The 20,868-nt window shown below is 46.5% G+C and overlaps 2 long non-coding RNA genes across 2 annotated transcripts in view; both read right to left on the reverse strand.

Moving 5' to 3' along the window:
* LOC135328879 (uncharacterized) overlaps positions 1-20,868 on the reverse strand; it is a 126,947-nt gene that overhangs the window by 86,637 nt on the left and 19,442 nt on the right. The gene's annotated exons all lie outside the window — the stretch shown is intronic.
* Positions 13,216-20,367, reverse strand: LOC112985559 (uncharacterized). Its single transcript, XR_010390033.1, has 3 exons — positions 20,126-20,367; positions 18,106-18,255; positions 13,216-13,475 (listed from the first exon to the last, which is right to left on the reverse strand). It is a non-coding gene; the product is annotated as an uncharacterized LOC112985559 (long non-coding RNA).

A 20,868-nucleotide genomic window follows, 5' to 3' on the forward strand; every position in this document is an offset into this window, starting at 1 on the left:
ACAGTACTGCCTCGAAGAACCAGGTATTTTAAAAAGCATTCCAAAGGTGGTGAGGCAAAATTGTGAAAGCCTAGGAGAAAGGTCATATAAATTCTTCTAAAAACCACTGAGAAGGAATTCGAGCACTGGCTCAGGTGTTTTTCAGTGCAGAGGATTGTGGGATTTACCCCACAAGTCCTACCATCAGAAAAGTGCTATTGGGAGCCTGTCAGGTCATTTTTCCCCTTGCTGACCTTTCATCACCTCCCCGGGCTAATTCAAAGGCAGAAACCCAAGTCCATCTGCAGAGCAGGCAAAGTCTTAATGAACAAGCAGAGGGAGAATATGCAAGAATCCAACTTAATATCCAATAGCATATATATGTGATTGATGGCCCTTATGTGGCACTTTGCCTCTGCTTATTTCTCAGGGCTGCAACTTATTAACAATATTAACTTTTCTGATGAAATCTCATCATCATGTGTATACATCACTGACAGGCATTAATTGCAGACAATGCCTTTAATCAACAATCGAACATTAATAAACATAGACCTTGAGAATTAACACAATGAGACACTTGTACTTAATCACTAAAGAGTACTTCTCATAAAGAAAAACCTTTCCTTTTGTTCCTAAAAAGGTCAAAGCCTTCTTTTCTCTATTTGACAAAGAGAAAAACCGCACATAGTAGAGCATATCTAAGCTGCTTTATGTGGCTTAAATTATTTCCACCCATGCGTAAAAAACATTCCTTTTCAAAGATGTTCACCAAGTTTTTGTATGTGATCTACAGCTCCCAGAGCCTCTGTTCCTTAAATTATTAGGTTAGTTGCTGAAAGCAGCAATCAAGTTTTACTGTTAATCTTAAATGCTAATCCTTTTTATTGACTTCCCAGTCAATAAACTTGTAGCTCTGAAACTACTTTCAGGTTTACTTGCGTAATAAGACGGTTTGTGTGTACCTGTGCACGTGTTTGAAGCTGCTAATTTCCTGGCTGAAGCAAGTTGCACTTACAGGTTAAAACTATAAAGCAATTTGTTTTATCTCCTTACACAGGGTCCTGCTTCCACTGAAATCAGAGCAACGCTTGAGCTGAAAGGACTCAAGGAGTAAGGTCAGGGCCCTCATCTGGTCACAGCTTATGGAGGGTTATTGCAGGGAGTGAATCTTACTGATGAACAGGAAGGATAAGGAGAGAGATTTCTGCTTTTTAGAATCCAGTGGATATAGCCCTGCCCCTATTCTTGAATTAAAATCTAACCCAGAGACCTAAAGAATACCTAAGCATCCCAAACATTTATCATTCCTCGGCTTTAGCCAAAGAAAAGGGAATGGAGGACATGCAAGATGTCTCAGACTACTTTTAACTGCTGTGCACCAGTTTGCCTGAACTGGGTAGCGCGCAAGCCTTGCTCTCAAGTCTCTCCTTACTCGTGCCAGCATCCAGCTGCGAGGGACTCCCCAGGAGCCCCCCGCGCTACCTCCACGCGAAGAGGGCACAGTATGGGAGAAGGAAAGCAGGCCTGCTCTCAGCTTATGTGCTGTGTCAAACACTAAAATATAAATAGTTCTGAGCAGCAGGGGAAACGTGAAGGCTTCCTTGGGCTTGTAAGCCGTGGTGGGATTTTCTTGTGCCGAGGCGTAAGCAGGCTCTGACTGCAGCTCTTCCCACTGGCGGGGGGCGCGCAGGCGGATCCCCGGAGAGAAGCCTTCCCCCCGCGGCAGTGCTAATGCTGCTTCCCGCTCCCCATCAACGATTTCATGAACTCTGCCAGAACTACAATCTTTGCCGTTCGTAGCCTCTGCTCAAGTTCGGCAGAGACGGGCCCTGGGGTTCCGAAGTCATCAGGAGGAAAATGTTCCCCTCCCTCGCTCAGCATAATCGTTTTTCCTCCAGCTAACCCCCTTTTCCGAGAGCCTGAAGCCCGCGGGCTGCGGGAGCTGCTCTCCAAGCTTTGGTTGGGTCGGGCGGCTGTAAACATCTGAGCACTTCTCACAACTATCATGTAGTAGAGGGCAGCGTTCCCTGCACGCACCAGCCAGGACGCGTCACAACTCGCAGTCTCACTTTTGTGATCAGGTTTCAGGTGGGCCTGTTCCCCGCCTGCTCTTAGCATGTACAGCCACTTTCATGCTCTTAACATTTCCCAGAAATTCAAAGTGACAGAACCGGAGGTATTGCAATCTGGAACTCTTAACTTTAGTAAACTGGTGAGAATATTGGAATGTGCATGTTCCTTATTTAACTGCTCCACCAGCTTTTCCTATATACTGCTCGGCACAGCCGTTCAGGATACGTATTAGACAACTAACATCTGGACTGAATATCTATTAGGACCATATGCTCTACTCAGCTACAGCATCATGTTGGAGACTGGGGAAATCCAAACCAAATGGAGATATCAGAAACTTTCAAGGGTCAAAAATAAAGTCATTTTGGTTTTCCCAGCCCCGATGGATATGGTATATTGGCCTGTGCTCTATGCCTTGTGCGAAAGTCTCATTGTAGAAATAACCTGACTTTTAAAATGAGAAACAACTTGAGTATTGCGGTTGAAAACAGATATATCTCAATGGTTTTTCCTGTAGCAAAGTTTTGAGTGAGACGATGCTGAATGTCTCTGTCCTCTAAATGAGACTGAACAGCAAGAGACCCAGCCCTTGCTTTCCTGCCGATGCTTTATGGTGCTGTTTTCGGTGTGGGTGTGATGGTCTCCAGTTTCGCCCCAGTAGGATTCTCTTGGTTTACAGCTGAAAAGGCTACGTGTGCCCTAAATGGCCATGCATGGGAACGTGCTGCTTACACAAACAGGAGCGAGCATTTAGGGGCCATAAAAGCCCCTCCCAGGCCCCGATGGAGCACAGCGTGACTCCCTCGCTGCTGAATGAGGAATTGAGAGCACCGAGCAGCAAAAATAATTTTGTACATGAAAGGAGGAAGGTAGAAAGAGTCCCTTTAACCAGCTTTGAAACCTGATCTGGAAGAAATAGATTCCCACAGTCTCGCAAATATCTCAGATAGGAAGAGACATCTTAGTGTGTTTACAGTGTTACAGGTAAAGCGCTTAGTCACCAGAGGCCAGCAATCTCCTTTAGATAAGAGCATTATTTGTACCCACCCTAATTTCCTGTGACCAAGCCAGGGGAAACAATGACTTGCTTGAGGCAAGGAGCAAAGTGGAATTCAGGCAGAACTTAATACTCTGGCTTCTTGGTACTATTACCATTTCAAATGAATGTGCTTTTGAGCAATGCACTTCTCGAAGGTGTCTGGGGCCCCAGATAAAGGGGAGCTCTCCCAGCTTAGCGGGGCACAAGGGGAACCACTGCCTTCTATCAGATTACTTTCCACACCATCCACCCAGTTCAAACTGGCAACCCTCCCCAAAATAATGAAGTAACAAACCCGAAACAGTTTTGCAGGAGAAAACAGCTCCATTTTCCACTATCATTTTTTGTCACAAAATGAATTAGGTAAGATTAAAAAAACCCCTATATTTAAAAACCATGACTTAAAAATCCTAAGCATCCCTTTTTAAGAAGCCCTCTTATTTTCTTAGTATTTCAGACATGGATCAACACAACAAGGGTGGAGAAAAAGGAACGTACATAGAGTGGATACTTCTGGTCAGGAGCAGGAGAACTGGATGAGCAGATAGCAAGGAGCTGGATGACCAGAGCGACAGAAACAGGATGGAACTCAATAGGACAATGTGCCAGATCATTTCCAGGACTTACAGCAGCATTTCTGCTATGGCCTGGGAACCAACCAACCCAGAATGGCAGTGAATGAGAATGGCCTGGAGGTATTAGCTGATCACAAGACAAGTGTGAGTCACCAGCACGATGTGGCCTTGAGAAAGGCAGGAGTCTAGTAGGGACCAAGTCAGGTAATTCCACCAGGCGTAAGGCAGTAGTAACAGCCTCGTTCAAGGCCAGGAGACCTCATCAGGAGCTCAGCAAACTCTTAGCACCACCCACGCTGAGAAAAGATGAAACAGGTAGAGAGAGAGGCTACCAGGGTGATCAGGGAAATGCAGATCCTGAGGATCTTGGCTGGTTTAGTCAGCAAAATGAAGGCAGAAGGGGAACGTCATCGTGTTTGTCGACTCATGAGAAGGCAAAAGGAAAAGGAAAAACAAGCATCATGGAGGAAAATTCTTTTAACTAATTGTAATGTCAAAAGATATTTAACAACAAATGCTTAACTAGCCATAAAGGAACATTAATTGCTCCTTTAGGGTGCTAAACTGAGCTATGGTCTCTCAGCCAGGGAAAAAAATGTAAGGCTTGATGATCCTCACAAAGCGTTAACATCCCAATGAAGTCAACAGCAAGTACTCAAACTCCTGCCCTCCACCCCTGTGACTGGCTGCCTGCAGATTCAAGCAGATGTTTCTGAATTCCTTGTATTTAATTCCTTTTGGAAGCTCTTTTATTTTTTAAACTCCGAGGTCTAGAGACTTCGTTTTCTTCAGATGAGAGATTAGATTCTGTCAGTTCTGAGTACATATGTGGGCTGATCTGGCCTATGGGCCGTATGTTTGACACCTCTAGGATACTGTGTTATTGTACCCGGGGGAGGTGATGGGGACTTATTTATAGAGACAGTGTCTGTCAGGGGAAGTTATAAGTGTGATTTGTGTGGGTTAAAATAGGAAGAGAATGTACTCTCTTAAGTGGACACTCCCTTGATTTTAGGCACTGTCTGGGTGAGCACCCTTAAGGAATCTTAACTGTTTTCAATTTATTATTTTTTTGTGGGAACAAGTGATATTTTTAGATCCTTCAAATGTATCTTTAAATTTAGAGAAATGACAAGCCCAGGGACTTCTGGGACACTTGAATCTAACCTGTCATCTGTGCCTTGTGTAGCTGCAGACACCACTGCAGAGTTAGTGCAAAACACTACCTCCTTGCAGGGGCAGCGCTCAGCACCCGCTCCGTGCAAGGGCAACTCAGAGTCAGGGCTACCAAGTCTTCAGTCTTCCTAAACCACCAAAGCACAACAAGCCAGACCCTCTCTTGCCGGTTAGGTGCTCTCCCTTCCTGCCACAGAGACATCAACATATACTCAAGGCCCTGCACAAGTCTGATGCAATAACATCAGTCGCAATACCCCTTCATTTTTTTCTCACATCCATCTTTTAAATCATATAAGCTCCTGAAGCAGAGATATCACCCACACCAGTGTCTAGGCTCCCAGTCATTAATGAACAGTGTGACACTGACGCAAGAACCGGCATAGGAAATCCTTAAATCACTGACCATCACGCATGGTTCATAGTCTTTCTGTAGGCCACCACCACTCAGCAGGGTCTGAGACAACACGTGGGGTATATGGACCTTCAGTCTGACCCATTGAGGCACCACTTCTGGTCTGACGCTCAGCCCCAATAGTCCTGTCCACGACTGAGCCGAATGACCTCTTCTTCCAGAACACCTTGATATGAAACAAAAAACCACACTAGGTTAAAAAGAGGGAAAACACCTCCTGTTGACTTCATGACAGCGGCCTGGGGTTTCACCCTGTCTCACTGAATCTGTTCCCTCTCTAGTGTAAATTATTTGAGAAAGAAAGTTTCCTGATATTAGCATGTCACACATCACCAAGCAGCTTGCTGGTGCTTGAGAAATGGCCAACAAAAATAACTTTTTTGCAGGGTGTAAGTACATAAGATTTAAAGAAGCCAGTGAAGTTTCCAGACTCCTAACACTTCAAACGGAAGATCTCCAACAGTAAGCACACAGCTTAAAAAGCTCTAATCAAATGCACTAGTTCACAGCAAGAGCAAGCAGATAAAACAGATGCAAGATTTCCAGACCAAGTCATTTTCACATATGGTAACACCATCCTCTCTTAGGGGAAACCAGCAATAGCGAACAATGAAAATGCCCTTATCTTAAAAAATTCCTTCATATGTCCAAACTGCCATCTCTGTTTAATCTCAAACTTACATAAACCAAACCTCTTGGTTAGGAGTCTAGTCTGCTGATACTTTAGCTGAAAAAGAAAGAAAAATCACACGCAATGTTTCCCCCCCCCGCAACCTCCTAGAGTTGCTGTTACGTAAGTTAGGGCAAGGGAAATTGTTTGAGAAGCCTGCGTCTTATTTCGATTTCTAATAGAGGAGAGTGGGACAACATCCTTAAACGTGGAGTCCAGACCCTGTTACAGCAACGCCGCAGTTCCCTAATGCTTCGCCAGGGGTTGGCAATAGAGCCGGGGCATCCTGCAACCTCTGGGCGGCAAACACGGACCAGAGCGGCCCACTGGCACTCCTGCTTCCCTTGGGAAACCTTACAGTTAATCAAAAGTTCTTCTTCTTTCTCTGATCCGGATTCATGCCCTCGGCTGGCGTAACCTGGCGTAGTAGCCACATCGGCTGCGGGGAGAGGTCGCTCAGGACGCCCCGGGTGAGGGTCCGGCCCCCGAGGCTGCGGCTGCGGGGCAGCAGGAGCTCTGCGTGCCAGCGGATACAAACTCCTCGCAGAATACATTATCGGGACCATCGCGCCGCTCTCCAGGCTGCCGATGAGTAACAACTAAATCCAGAGCTCCTCCTGAAACTGAAACAATATCAGCTTGGAGCAAACAGTTGTCCTAAATGAAAATTCATCCCATGCTAAATTTAACCAGGTTGCATGACAGCACATATGTGTTGATTTCAGCGAGGTTTCTGAGGCATGAGGGAGATCATAAATAGGCCCTAACATCTGACAAAATGAGACAGAAAACACGGTTTTGCTTTCCGCTACACTTTTGTTTAGAATTCAGCTCAATATCTGCTCTTCCTTAAACGTTCTGGCATGCAGCTTAATTATTAGCATGGTTTCTCCTTCAAAGGCAATAGAAAGCAGAAATAGTCATTTTCTGTTCAGTATCATACACAAATTAATTGAAAAACATTATTTGCAAGTTGAAAGTTTTTAACTTTTTCAAACTCTATGAGCCCTGCTGCCAGCATCCCGAGCATCCCAAGCCCCCTGCCTGCTCGTTCTGCTTGGCGTCAGACAGCCGCCGACAGCGGCAAGTTAATCATCTTACACACAAATAATTGCCAGACGACGCGGGTGTTGAAGGACGCACACAAAGCCCAAGCCCACACGCTCCCGGTGACGAGGGGATCCGAACTTGGGCGAGTCCAGCACTGCGAGGCTGTGGCTGGGCTACAACGTGGGGCTGAGCACGCACATCCATGCCGAGCAGCGAGAACAGGCCGAGAAGCAGCAGGTGCTACGATGGCACTTTAAATACGTTTAACGTATGTCATTACCGGAAAATAGGATCCATGCCAGGACTCCGCATTCCTGTCTTGACCAGCGTGTGTCCATGCACGCACGTGCATTTTTGTTCACTTACAGATAATAGAAAAAATAATTTTCATTATGTTTATAGCAAGACTGGATTTAAGCCAAAAGTGAATTAGGTCTTGATCTCAGTCAAAGGAGCCATGTAAGCAAGTCTGGCAGTCACAGGAAAGGGAAAAAACTCAGCACCGGTAAAATGATGTACATTTAATTCTAAGCTATCCTCTGCTGTTCTCCATTATGCTGGTGGATATATGGCGTGTCTCAGTAGTCACAGTGGCTGATTTCCTCTTGGTATTTGCAAATAACATTGACTAAGTTCAGTTTTGCAAGTACTTCATCTACCACACATGAAGACGATTGCAGTTTTGATAAATCACACGTGTGCTGAGCACTGGGCACCCAATACATAAATATTTTCAGAATCGCGGCACCCGGGTGGGTGAGCAGCCGAGGCCGTGACCCCGCGACACCCACACGGGCCAAGAGCGCGGGGGCTGCGGGTAAAGGATGAAACACGGCGCCTGCTCCACCGACGTATGGTAACACCGTGCCGCTCTGAGGCGCAGCAGAGTGGGGCTTACCGATTCCCCGTGGGCGTGGGTGGGTGTCCTGGCCCCACCTCCTGCCCTGCCAACGGGGCAGTGAACGCAAAGCGGCGGCGGAGCGGCGGTGCACGCTGCAGCGGCCCGCGGCACGGGCTGCTCTCCGCGGCATCCCTGCACCGGCCGGCCACTGCTTCCCAAACAAGCGCAGCGGGATTGCGCCCACATCCTCACTGCCGTCTCAGGAGGAAATGTCCGGCTGGGACTGCTCCCAGCTTCCAAGTGTAGGGAATACTCTTGTTTTTCTTTCAAAGTCATTTAGCTGCCTCCACTTCTGGAACTGACCCAGGAGAAGAGGGAGAGAGAAAGAGCACTTCTGAGGGCACTTGCAGCACACTGTTTTTATCTCTGCAATTTCCCCCGGACCTACTGAATAGTTTGAAAATAGGAAGCGCTGTGAAGTCTTTGCCATCTACAAGTTTGCTTTTCCTCAAGCCTAGAAGCAGCAAAATCCGTAATAAACTTCAAAAGTAAAAAAATTCTCCTAATAAATGACTAATTACTACAAAAATATGCATCTCGCTCACAAAACCTTCCCCTTATTCTTTCCTTGTTTCGTTAGAAAGCAATGACAAATGGGAAATGCTGCAGTATGTTTTCTCTCCTTTTGTACGGCAGTTTTGGAGGAGCCATGAGCTAGCTGCCTAACACGAAGCCAGTCGCTCCCGGGAGGATGCAGTGAGGGGGTAGCACATCAATGCTGGCATACCGCTTCCTCTTTCCCCTTTGTCTCGTTTAACATTTACCTATTGTTGGCAGGTACTTAATATTTTTCCACTACCCACTAAACACAGAGTAAGCACTGATCAAGTATTAAGTAAATGTTAATGTAAAATAACACCATTGACCTTGTCACTCTGTAAATCTTTCCACTCAGAACTGAACTGCATTTAACTTAGGGTTATCAAACATTATTTGTAACTAATAAAACACCCTCTCATCCACTCAGGATAAACGTAACAAGGCTTATAAAGCTCTCTTGCAGTCAATGGCAAGAAGAGAGGGGCTGTAACTTTGCCACGGCAGAGGCTAGACTACGGGGCCCCATTTGAATTGCTTTTTTCTAAGATTCTCAGATGCTAAGCCGTTATCTTTAACAAAGCAGTTGATATGTTTACAAAGTATGAAATAAAACAGGTATAAGAGTTTTATAATTTTTCCTTAAGATTTTGAGCAGGGTTTTTTTTGTTTTTTTGTTTTTTTGTTTTTTTTTTAGCTTTGTTGCAAGTAACCTGTGTTTTTGCCTTCCCCAGAATCTGTCAACCTTTCAGGTGGAGGTCCTCACCAGAGGTGAGGTGCTTTCGGGCTCCAGCACGCCACACACCATGCTCAGGTGAATCCTCTGGGTGCTCAGCACAAGAGGTTTTCCATATTGCGAGAGCATCACTTGGAAAGTTTTGGTTTTACATGAAAATATTACAAACCTGGAGGGGATCAGGCCGAATACAACCCTTTTCTCCTGGGGAATCTGCTGCCTCTTTGTTCAGCCCTGTTCGCGGGGTCCTTGGAAGAAGGTGCAAGTCCTCCAGGTGCTGGAGACCATGGTCGAACCCTGAGACACGAGGGGCATTTGGGGAGGCGAGAGGGGGCAGCGCGTTGAAGAGCAGAGGTTTGGAGGGAGTGTGGGGCGAGAAGCTAGTGACCCGAGAAGGTTGCTCTGGGGAGGGGTGGAGGTATGAGAAGCGCAGCCGGGAAGAAGTAGCAGCCCCGAGGAACCGGCTCGCGCTGACGCAGATGTCCTGTGTAGCCTGCGCTCAGGCTCCCTCTGGACTTGGAAAAGCAATGTTGGTTGGTGGGCTACTCTAACTGTGCATAAAGATATTTCTTTTACATGCAACACTAAAACTGAAATTTCTGAACTTTAATATATGAATTTTTGGCTGGGTTTCCTGGGGAAGGGAGTGGGGGAGTCTTATTTTTTCTTTATACATGAAAATCTCATAAAGCTTTTATTTGTGTGTATAAATTACTGATTTTTTTTCTTTTGTTTCCTTTATCAGCTCAAAGTTAAAGAAAACTTTCTCTGCAATAGGGGCAGAATTATCCATATTTGCTGTCATAACACACAGAAAATGCTGTAGAAGGTGCATCTTGGAGGATGCAGCCAAACTAACAACTTAAGTCCACGCAAAGACCTAAGTCCATGCAGGAGTAAGATTGTGGTTATGCACAAATGCACCATAAAGTCAAGCTGAGCTAGAACGAAAACCTCACTATTTGGGAATATGAAATCTCCCTGTGTTTCTATCAGAAATAGCTGAATGAATGCTTCAGCATCCCTCCAGGGAAGTTTCTGTTAGGGACACAATGTTTTCTACTGAAAGCTTCAGAATAGCCATATATTTAAATTTAATTCAATTTCGTTTTTTAAGGAGAAGTCCAAGCTACATAAGGACACACCAAAAAGAGCTGAAACAGTTCTGATGGAAAGAAAAAAGAATTGGAATCCCACAGATAAATCAGATTGCACAGGGATCCTGCTGCCTCTCGCTTCCAGACCTCCCTAGCAATGTGCAGCTGCTGATGAGAAGATCTGGCCAGCTTCTTCTACGATACTCAGGGTTCAAACACTCTGATAACAGGCAAAGGATATTCTTCTCAATGCACTTCATCCCCTGAACCAAGCTAATGTTCTTGGCAAAGAAACACATCCAAGTTTAAAGGGAGTGCTCTCCATCTCCTCAGGGTTCTTCTACATGAAGGAAGGAAAAAAGAATGAGAATTTACTCCTCCCCTGGCTCAAAGTCTCAGTTTACCCCAAGAAAACATATTTGCCTTCCATGCAATGTAATTACAAGTCAGCTGAGAAACTTGGAATGAAGGAAAACAGATCCATACATTGGCAAAGTCATATAGTCCCTCAGCTTTGAGTGATGCCAACAAATCCATTACTGCAAATGTATTTTGCACTGGGAGAATCCCACTTCAGGATTTACAGGCTTAATATAAGAAACTTAGAAGGAAAGAAAAAAAATTCCCCTCTCATTCACTATTTCAAATGGAAAAGGATTTTTCCCAAGTGAAAAGTAAATTGCTGAGAACATGCAATTGAAATGATTAAAATTGCTGAAGGTTTTCCCTTTAATTTTTTCCTGTCCTTCCCCCCATCCAAAAAATTCCCACGATAGTCAATGTCAGATTTCACTTGCTCTTGAATTCCTTCTCCTGAAATCATAAATATTTATCACATGAATGGGGTCCTTGCAAGTCTCTCACATTTATGAAAGAAAGCAGTTTGCTGCAGGATTTGACCTTGAAAATCTTCCCTAGTCTCATTGACAGGAGCCAATGCTATTTTTCCTTTTTTAATAGCCTTGGCAACTTGTGCCAGACAGACAGAACAGCCAGACAGACCACACGCAGAATATTAAAAACAGTTAAGGATGTGTAATTTTGGTATAGGGACATAATGGTCACTACATTATGGGCTCATGGGAGGTAGTAAGATGGGGGGGAGACGTTCATTAATGAATGTAAATAACGAAAGTATGTTGGAACATGGTTCATTCACCATAAAAAGCCAACTTCTTCAGCTAGAAAAACAGAATCAATTGCCAGAGGTAACGGAGGAATTAAAAACCACCAGCAACCTTTAAGTTTTGGATTCCTAAGCAGGTATTAGCCTTAGATGGCAGTAATAACATTAGAGTGCTGCCTAAAGAGCAAGGGGTAGGTTGTACAAACTACCACCATGTTGTTCACAAACCTCTATACTGAAATAACTAAAGTCCCCTTAGCCTCCCAACACATACCTCCATCATAAATACACACCGTAAAACATACACAGGTGAATACTGTACTTCCATCTACGCTAGACATGGAAAACGCAGGACTTCCCCGCGCCTCTCGGCCGTGCCCTGAGCACCCTTACCTTGCCCGTCGAATTCGCAGGGCCAAGAGAGCAAGGGACAGTCAGCAAGGTCCACTCTGCGGGACAGACGAGCTCCTGAGCCCAGGGAACTGATCTGGACAGGGAGCCCGCTGCCTGCCCCTTCTTTCCCTGAATCTCCTCCTGCCCCTTTATCTCCCCAGGGATGTTTTGATAAAATTTAGGGAAAAAAATGTACTTGTCAGACTTTTCCTTGGTTTCCCAAGGCTCTCCGGTGAAACACAAGGACGTTTGGCCAGGCTTCCTCCTTCAGCACACTTGTCTGACGCACAGTAGTCTCCCGTTCTGGTGGCAGGGAGCGATTACTCATGGTATCTCTGGCAAAGGCACGTTTCCATTGAAAAATGACTTCTGGAAAACTCACTTGTTTTCTATTGGCCTTAAAAAGTCTGTTGACTGAAAAGGCCGCTCTCCATTTTAAATTCCAGTTGAAGGTCAGGAGTCTTGTCTGAACTCGGCAGCATCTCAGCATCACTGAAGGAGGGGGCAGTTTCCAAAGGATTATTTTGACTTCTTATCACTTCTTCCACTTACTTTCCCAGCTTACCACATGGTCTCAATCACATCCAAACCAAATAACCCAAAAACAAGCCGCTAAATCAGTTCAGCAGCTGCCTGTGCATGAAAGTCCCATCCCAGGAAAAAAAAAAGGCCTTAAATATTCTTCAGGATGCAAAAATGGGCTTGTATCACAAAGCAAAAGAAATATTTTCCATCACCATGATGAAATATTTATTAATAGCAGACACTAAATAAGCTAGTACAGACTTGTTCACCAGAGTGCAGATTTTAGTGGGAGTCTCTGAGAACCAAAGCCCATTTAATTGTAATGAATAATAGCACAGATTTCCTATATTTGGACTTACATTTTGCAAAAAGCATTAGCAAGTAAACACAGATATTCCCAAACTGTGAATATTTAGTTAAGTTCTATTCTGATGTTTCTTGTTCTGAATATTACTCTATGAATAATTAAATTGCAACCAATTTTCCTAAGGTTGAATTTTTTTGTTTGCAAAAAATGCTGCTTTTTTCCACCTGAAGCTAAATCCACTACACATGAAGACAACTAGAGGGAATATCTCCTTGAAATGGAACATAACAGCAGAGCCAAAGTAGGTAGCGGATGAAAACCAGAGATGCTACTTTTGTTCTCGTGTCACCACCCATAATGGCTTCGGACAAATGAGATTTTTTATCACATAGCTTATTAATATGAGCAGAAAACGTTTTAGTTCATCAAATGCTAGTATTTTCATGTTATTTACACCTCATGACCAGGAACATGCAAAAAAGTCCTGTGCCACACACAGGGTGCAGGGGGCGGAAGCGGGGCCTGGGCAGGAGGCACCAAGCGCTCTCCGGGGACGGGTCACTCTCCTCGGAGCGGCAGCCCCGTCCCCAGCCACTGGGACGAAACCCAGGCTCTGCAGCAAAACACCTTCGCCCTTCCCTCATCGGGCTTAAAACTCCCCCATTCCTTTTCTCCTCTGCGGCCGGACCCTTGTGGGAGCTGTGCGGCCTCCGTGCGGGTTTGTAGCAGAGCTAAGGAAATGCTGCAGGCCCCACGAGAGCTGCCTGCGGCCCTGCTGCTCTGCGGACATCAGAGGTGCACGTTCGGAAGCCGGCACTAAATCAGCAAGCCGAGACAGCTGGACGGAGAATAGACCTCCTGCAGTTGACTTCTCTGGGGGGAAAAGGAGGGGTACATTTAAATTCATGTAACAAAAGTATAATCCACAGTAAACATTAAATGCTGATCACAACAAATGTGTAAAAAGTGCAGAGGAATAATTAATGCCAATACCACTTCACAGGGTGAACATCAGCCACGCACGTTCTTGCTCCTGCGACTATTCCTACAGTTGTCACTCAAGCGTAATGCAAATGCCGTTCACTCCTCTAGTAAGTGTACTTTCCTAATATCGAGCCTACACAGAGAAAGGCGAAAAAAAGAAGCACATATATGCTGATAGCTGCAATTTGCCCGTGTGAGGCTGACTGCTCAGGCCCGGGGATACGTACTGATGCTGCTAAGTGGTCAAGCCCCTGCCGCTGCTGCTGGCACGGCGATTTGCATAGCTCGGCTCCTAGTATTTCCTGAATTTGTTTTTTCCAAAATGATCCTGTTTGACAGTGACAAGCCTATTTAACCACACGACTGCTGAGCAGCTTGCTCGATGTGTTGGAAACCATGGCTTTTCCCAACAGGCTAGATTTACAGGTACCTTACAGTCGTCCAGGCTATTTTAACCCGCCGTACACAAAGCTGCAGATCAGCCTGACAGCCTGGAGAAGCCTCTGATTAGACAGCAAACTTCACTTTCTGTCCTTAAATGTAACATTTTTGTTCTCACACATGTGCATGCTCATTTGGGAAGCATCTGACTAGTTCTGGCATCAGATTTGGACACCTTAATGTGTGTATCTTCCTCACAGCCTCATACCGCTGAATAACATATGAATCTGCGTTTGCCTAGAGGTCTGCTCAGTTCAGCTGCGGGTGGTGAAGTGGCAGATCCTCATCTGCACGGCTGCCAGCGAGGGGCTGAGCCCCTGGCTGGGTTCAGGGTGCAGAGGGGCCCCAGCCATCCTGGCCACCTCAGCAAGGATTCCTGAAACGCTCCAGCGCTTTACTCGTTCTGAGCGAGTTAGCAGAATTTTGGAGATGAAACCAAGCAGTGTTTCCAAACCTGAGCATATATTTACAGCTTTTGGGCATTTTGAGAGCAACACATTCATCAGACTAGCTTGCTCATAAACAAGAGAGACATTTTAGCATTCTGTATTAACATAGCTTTAGGTCAAGAGGATAAAGCTCTTAAAAAAGCCAGTACTGAAATAACACTCTCTCTTTTCAGAACACACGAGAAACTTTAAAATCGTTCCGTTAGCACTTAGACCAAATGAAATCAGGCTGTCCACCGAACCGAGTGTCTGTTATACAAAATTCCCAAAGAAATACCTCTGCAGGGTCCTCATCTCCCCAGAGAGAGCCCGTACAGACCTGGAGCCTCGCTGGAGGAGCAAGGGGCCAAAACAGCTGAGGAGAAGCCTGAGGACACTTGCCAGAAGCTGCTATCATCAGAGCACAGACCAGATCTGCAGGCACGTAGCCCTGGGAGGAACCAGCCGTCATGGCAGGAAGGGTCTTCTTCCTCTCACACAGACCGGCAGGGCAATTTTAGGAGCTCCTCCTGCTCTGGGCTAGGGGCAAGTCCAAGGCAAGCTGGCTTCAGATGAGCTGCTCTGTCCTCTGCGGGCCAGTTAGGCCAGCAGGCAGCGAGGAATCACTATGCTGCAGGTGGGACATGTCCTCTGCTCCCCCAGGCTGCCCCGTGGTCACACGAGGGTTTGGGGGCCCACCACGAAGTGCAACACACTTGTGATGCTGCAGAGGGCACTAAGGATTATCTAGGGGTTACTGCACTTGGCGGGGGGAGGGAGGGCAAAAGATTCATAGTCTTGTTCATTTTAAAAAGAACCAGCAAGAATTTGAAGAGCTGCTGGAACTGGCTATCATGCTGTAAAGCGGTGGTAGGGCCAAGCACGAGCACGGACCGCTTCCGAGGTTCTGTGCGACTATGAGAAAACACGACAGCCAGGGCAATGGGTAGCCTCAGGCTCAGCTGAATTTCAGCCAGCTTTTTGGAAAAGTTTATACATGTAGGAGAACTGCTAGCCAAACTAGGGCCAAGTCCTGGCTTCCCACGATGGCAATTTACAGGTTTTCATCATTAAAAAGAGAGAAATTTCTATTCCACCTGGCAAGTCAATCATTTTGGACCTTGGTTAAGTTTCAACAAAAGCAACAGCAAAATAATATTTAAAAATTTATGGAGAAACAGCAATTCCCAATTTTGTTTTCACTAGTCTGGAAGAACCGCATGGTAAAATAACATGAACTAAATCTTTATATACATATATATATATAGAGAGAGAGAGAAGTTCAAACAAAATCATCAAAATGAATTTGTATCTCATCAAGAGGAATCAAGAAATACCAGTTCTTTGTTTCAAAACTTTTCTACTGAAAATGACATATGTGTGCCATTTCCCACAATCCATTTCGACTGCAATGATACTGCATTTTCTGGTGGAAAAACCTGTCCTGTCATAGAAGGAAAATCAAACCCTTCCCCCAGAGGAAAGCCATCCGCTAACGCTAGACAGCTCAGGGTTCGGCCTGCACAGCCGCCTTCTCCCTCGTGGCGATGCACTCTGCAAGAGGTACCGGGAGTAAAGTGCTAGCTAGGTCATCCCTACAGCACAGAATAGATTGTGAATGGAAAATCCCATCATTTTCTTGTAAAAACAAGTCCAAAATGCATTTATAGGATAGGTTTGGGTTTTTTTCAGCTTGCAGGAGGGTTTTAATTTTTTTCCTCGCCACATGAACTGCCAACTAAACTGAGAAGCAGAAATCCTAAATAAAAGTTTGAAACCAACCACCAACTGTTTAGAAACCAAAAAAAGAAACTCGACTAGGAAACCAGCCCTTTTAAGACAGTGTTCCAGTAAGATGCCAGGGACAGGTCACTTCGTTGTCTCATTGGAATAACCACATTTTTAGGTTTTCCGAATAAAATATATGAGGTTGGGCAGTCAAGAGGGCTAGTGCGGGGCTTGGATTTTAACACAAACAAAGGGTAATCTGGTCTGGCGCAGTCTGGTCATTGCAGCACTGTTTCTGAAGGTTAGGTTTTATGTTTATTAGCATCATCCAGATGGCGTTTTATGTCCTTAATAACTTTGTCCCTGACTAAGCCATGAACCTACTGTTTGACAAACACTGTAGGAAATATCCATCAGCAGAAAAGCCATTTTGTAATGAGGGGTAGAGCCGGTATGTTTAAGACGCCTACAATTTACTTCTGTGTACCTGTCACCCTTTGCTGTGTACACTTAACATTGTAAAGCACTTCAAGCAGTCGTCCTTAAGCCAAGGGGTCTGGACAAACCCGTACTATATGTTTGCTCACTCCCGACAGCCCTGCGGCTCCTGGGGGCTCGCAGGGCACCTGGGGGCGAGCCCGGCGGGATGGAGGGCCGAGGGCGGCACGGCGCAGCTCGCTCCCGGCCCCTCCGCCTGCCACGGCCGCACCGAGACCCGTAAGCTTGCAGGTTACCCCTGGATTAGGGTGAAACTCCTCTTTCTGCCAGGCTGTTACGGCGATTCAATTCACTCCGCTCCCCGCACGCCCCGAAATCCCCGAGCAGAGCGTGCGCTATGTTTCAGCATCGGAAACGCCTCACCCAGCCCAGCTCCGCTCTGGTATTTCATCCCAAACACCTGATTCCTCACCGAGCCTCCAGGATTCACTCTGTTTCGACGGCAGACGCTAACGCTCCGCTTCTAAACAGCGGGGTTTGTGAGTTTGCGGGAAGCCCTGTCTTGTTGCAATAAGGGGGCCGCTGAGGCCGCTTGCAGCAGGGCTGCCCTGCCCAGCGGCCGCTCAGCACCACGTCAGGGGGTTCAGGCTTTGCACTTTCAGTCTAAACCGGAGCAGGTTTTGATTTCTCCCTAACTGCAAAACGCATGGTCAAGACCTTTCCCCGAAAAGAGCAAAAGCCGCTTTACGGCTGCAGAAAGCCGCGAATGGGGGGCCCGGGGCAGTCTGGCGTGGGAAGGGCCGTCCCCGAGCGCAGCCCCTCCGGACGGCTCCGTTGCAGGATGCGGGCGGTCGCGCGCTCGCAGCGCCTGGTTAAGCCAGGCGAGTTCATACCCGGCACCCGGTGCATAAATACCTACACGACATTTCCAACCTGAGCTGCGTCTAGTTACCTCGTGCTGGTCAAACGCAGAGGCTAAAAGCTAACGAGTTTAAGCGATCTAGGAGACTCTGCATGCTTGTTCCACTGGTTTACTGAACTAATTTAAGTTAAATTGGTTCAGCCGCATGATTCACACAAGAGCAGAACGAGTGTTAACAGCACTTTTGGTGTTTCATGACACAATTCACTTAGAATTAAAGCAACTGGAAAAAGCCTTGCGCTCAGGGAAGTACGTATGTGTCGCTGCCGAAGCAGACACTGGCAGGAGTGACATCAGCATGGTTTTTTTAAGCATACGTTCGCCTTTTGCAGGGATATTTTGAGACCCTAAAAATGTCACTACAGAACTGTCCCAGTTTTTGATTTTGAAAATGTCACCTGTGTCATCATTGGGACTGGGCTGTTATTTCCAGAACTAACCATTTGGGGAATGGCTGTACGCGAAGCTGAAACCTTAGCACCAGGTCTGCAGCGAAACCGAGAAGGCAAAAGTGCTGGCGCTCCTACTGGCACCGGAGTCATCCAGGAATTGGCTGGCTTACCTCCGGCCGGCCTTTCCTTGCCAAAATTCAGGAATTCGCATTTCTTCTCAAATTTGCTATTTTCTTTAGGCATTCATTTTGAACGTGACCAGCTGTTCTCAGAACAGAGATCTGGAGCCATATCCTATATTTTTAGAGCAGGCATCTTTCCTGTTAAACAGAAAGATGAAAAACTCCAAATTAGAATATGGTTAGGAGGAACAGAAGAGAAATCACAAGCGCAAAGCTGCTGCTGTTCACCCAAAAGGCGTGCAACAAAGACGCAGGGCGACTTTCCTGCTAAATGCCATCATCTACCTGAAACTTGAACAGAAAAGGCGCCAGGGAAATCACACTGCAACCAACTAGCTCCCTGGGAGCCCCGGGTTTGGTGTCACGCTCAGCTGAAGATACCCAAAGGGACAGTCCCACTCCAGCACAGGCTCCTGCCTATCCCTTGGGCCATCAGCACTGACACGACTGCGGCACTTGATCAAGCTAAAGACTAAGCTGACCAAAAAATACTCTGTTTTGGACAGAGCAGGTCTCTCAGCTGCCCCGCAGTGTGCACAGCAGTGCTGCCGTGCTGACTGGGGTGGGAGCAGGACGATGGGACGGGACGGGGAGGGACAGCAGGACCACCCCCTCGGGCAGCAGCCAAAGCGACGATGAACCTGCAGCCTGAGTAAAATCGCCACCCCCGTGTTTCCGATGGCTCTGGAAATAACGCAGCCGGGGCTTGGAGGGCCCTGGGCTGTGAGCTGCCAGGAAAGTGCTCCCTACGGCTGGGTGCACGCGACACGGCTCCCCAGGCGTGCTCGGCCCCACGCACGTCCCTGCCACATCCCATCCCTCAGTCAAAGCTCACAGGGCCTTTCTCCTCTGATCAACAACACGTTGGTCTTCCAACTTGTAGGGACTGAACTACCCTGGAGGCATTTACCACTTTGACCAGTTTGGTTGAGGACAGCCAACAGCTCCAGCTGCTTTTGAATGCTGTGAAGGTACGTGAAATGGTCACCAAACAAATCAGCCAACAAAAAAATCAAAACAACAGCAACAACAAAACCAATCACCACGATTAAGGAAGACGTATGTACAAGACCAGCCCTGGGGCACTCTCTCCATAACGCCCTTTGCCTGCAGCAGCCTTCGGGTCTCTCTTGCACAGCTGTTTCCCTCGAGAGGCTCCGGCTCCTCCGGAGGTCAGTAGTTTCATCCTGCTTGTTCCATCCATCCAGTTTGTTTCCTCACCCACTAGGTAGCGCCACTTCTTTTTGCTTTATTTTTATGTGGTGCATCTTAATATTTGGAAAAAAAAACCATACCAAACCCAAAATATTGAAATAGTAGCTCATTCCTATAACTAAGACTCAATAGATCATTTCTAATTGTCCAAGTTGTTCCTAATTCTCACCAAGTTAATCGACATTTCAAAACGTTACATTTACATGAGGCTCTGCGTCTATCAGGTGACGTGCACACGCATTTCCTCCCACGGTGCTACTGTTAAATACTTCCCTCTCGGTGGAAAGCGTTGTTTCAGTCCACATGGCCACATTTCTGAAATTAATGCTAAAAACTCACAGCGAAGTAATGGTTGAGAAGTTTCACTCATCCACCCTGTGCTGTCAGGATATACAAATCCAAACGCAATGCTCCATGGGGCAGAGTACCTCCATTTAATCGTTTAACCGAAGGAGCGTGTCTCTGCTCAGCGGATGCAGGGCCCTTCCCGCTTCTGCTCCGGGACGCGCTGCACCTGGCATGGCACCGCCCTGCAGAAGGCCCGTTAAAGGATCCCGCCGTGGCAGCGGTGGGGGAGGCTTCCTCGCCCTCACCTCCCCCCGGCCGGCTGCGGGCGAGGGGCACTGAACACCACGCAGGAAATCGGCCCCACTTTCTGCTCTAGTCTGAAGGCCTGTCCACGCTGGAATCAGAGCCTAGAAAACCCTCTTTTACAGGAACTCAAAGAAGGAGGACTCCTTCAAAGGCTTCCCTTGGGAAGGAAGGAACATAAAAATTCTCAATTGCATGTTACCAAGAGAGTGCCACGTATTTTCCCAGACTCCTCCCGCCTCTTGGCTAAAGGAGAGCGCTAGACGAAGGTGAAAGGAAGTCTCTCAGGCGAGCGGGTGCGTTTTTCCCGGCGTCGTGCAGCGCAGACGTTCCCTCGCAGCAGTCTCAAACAACCGGCTGCGCTATCCTACACCCTGTCCTAAAGAAAAACACGGGCTCCAGTGAGTAATCCTGCGACAAAACAGAGTACATTTACTTTACATTTGTAATTTTAAAGATGAAAGGGTATGAAACACCCTTGGCTTGTTAGTAGGAAATGCCTTGTTAGCCGCTTTCTTTTGCATCCATTCAATGCCATTTATAAAAAAGCCATTTCTCCCCAGGAACCGTTTCTTTTCTGATCGTTTTTTTCCCCTGGATCCCAGCAATTGCTGTTTTCAGAGTAATGAAGACCAGCGTAGTTCTCTTGTCCACCATTTCACTACATTTACATTTTTTAAAATAATTGATCATATCTCTGTAATTTTATACTTTTATTCTAAAACACAGGATACATACAGTCACGAATCAGCATGGCCAGTGAATTATGGCTTATTTGGGATTTTAAATACAAAGATTATAAAAGCGCTGGTTAAAGTGCTGCCAAGTGAACTAAACTTAGTGTTCATGGTATCTGGCTAAATACATGTTTTTTAAGTAATAAGAAGGAGCTGTTATTGAAACTGCAATCATCTTTCACAATAAATACTGTTTTACTTCAAGGCT

This window comes from Dromaius novaehollandiae, chromosome 7 (assembly GCF_036370855.1).
Source record: "Dromaius novaehollandiae isolate bDroNov1 chromosome 7, bDroNov1.hap1, whole genome shotgun sequence".
NCBI classification, from domain to species: domain Eukaryota; kingdom Metazoa; phylum Chordata; class Aves; order Casuariiformes; family Dromaiidae; genus Dromaius; species Dromaius novaehollandiae.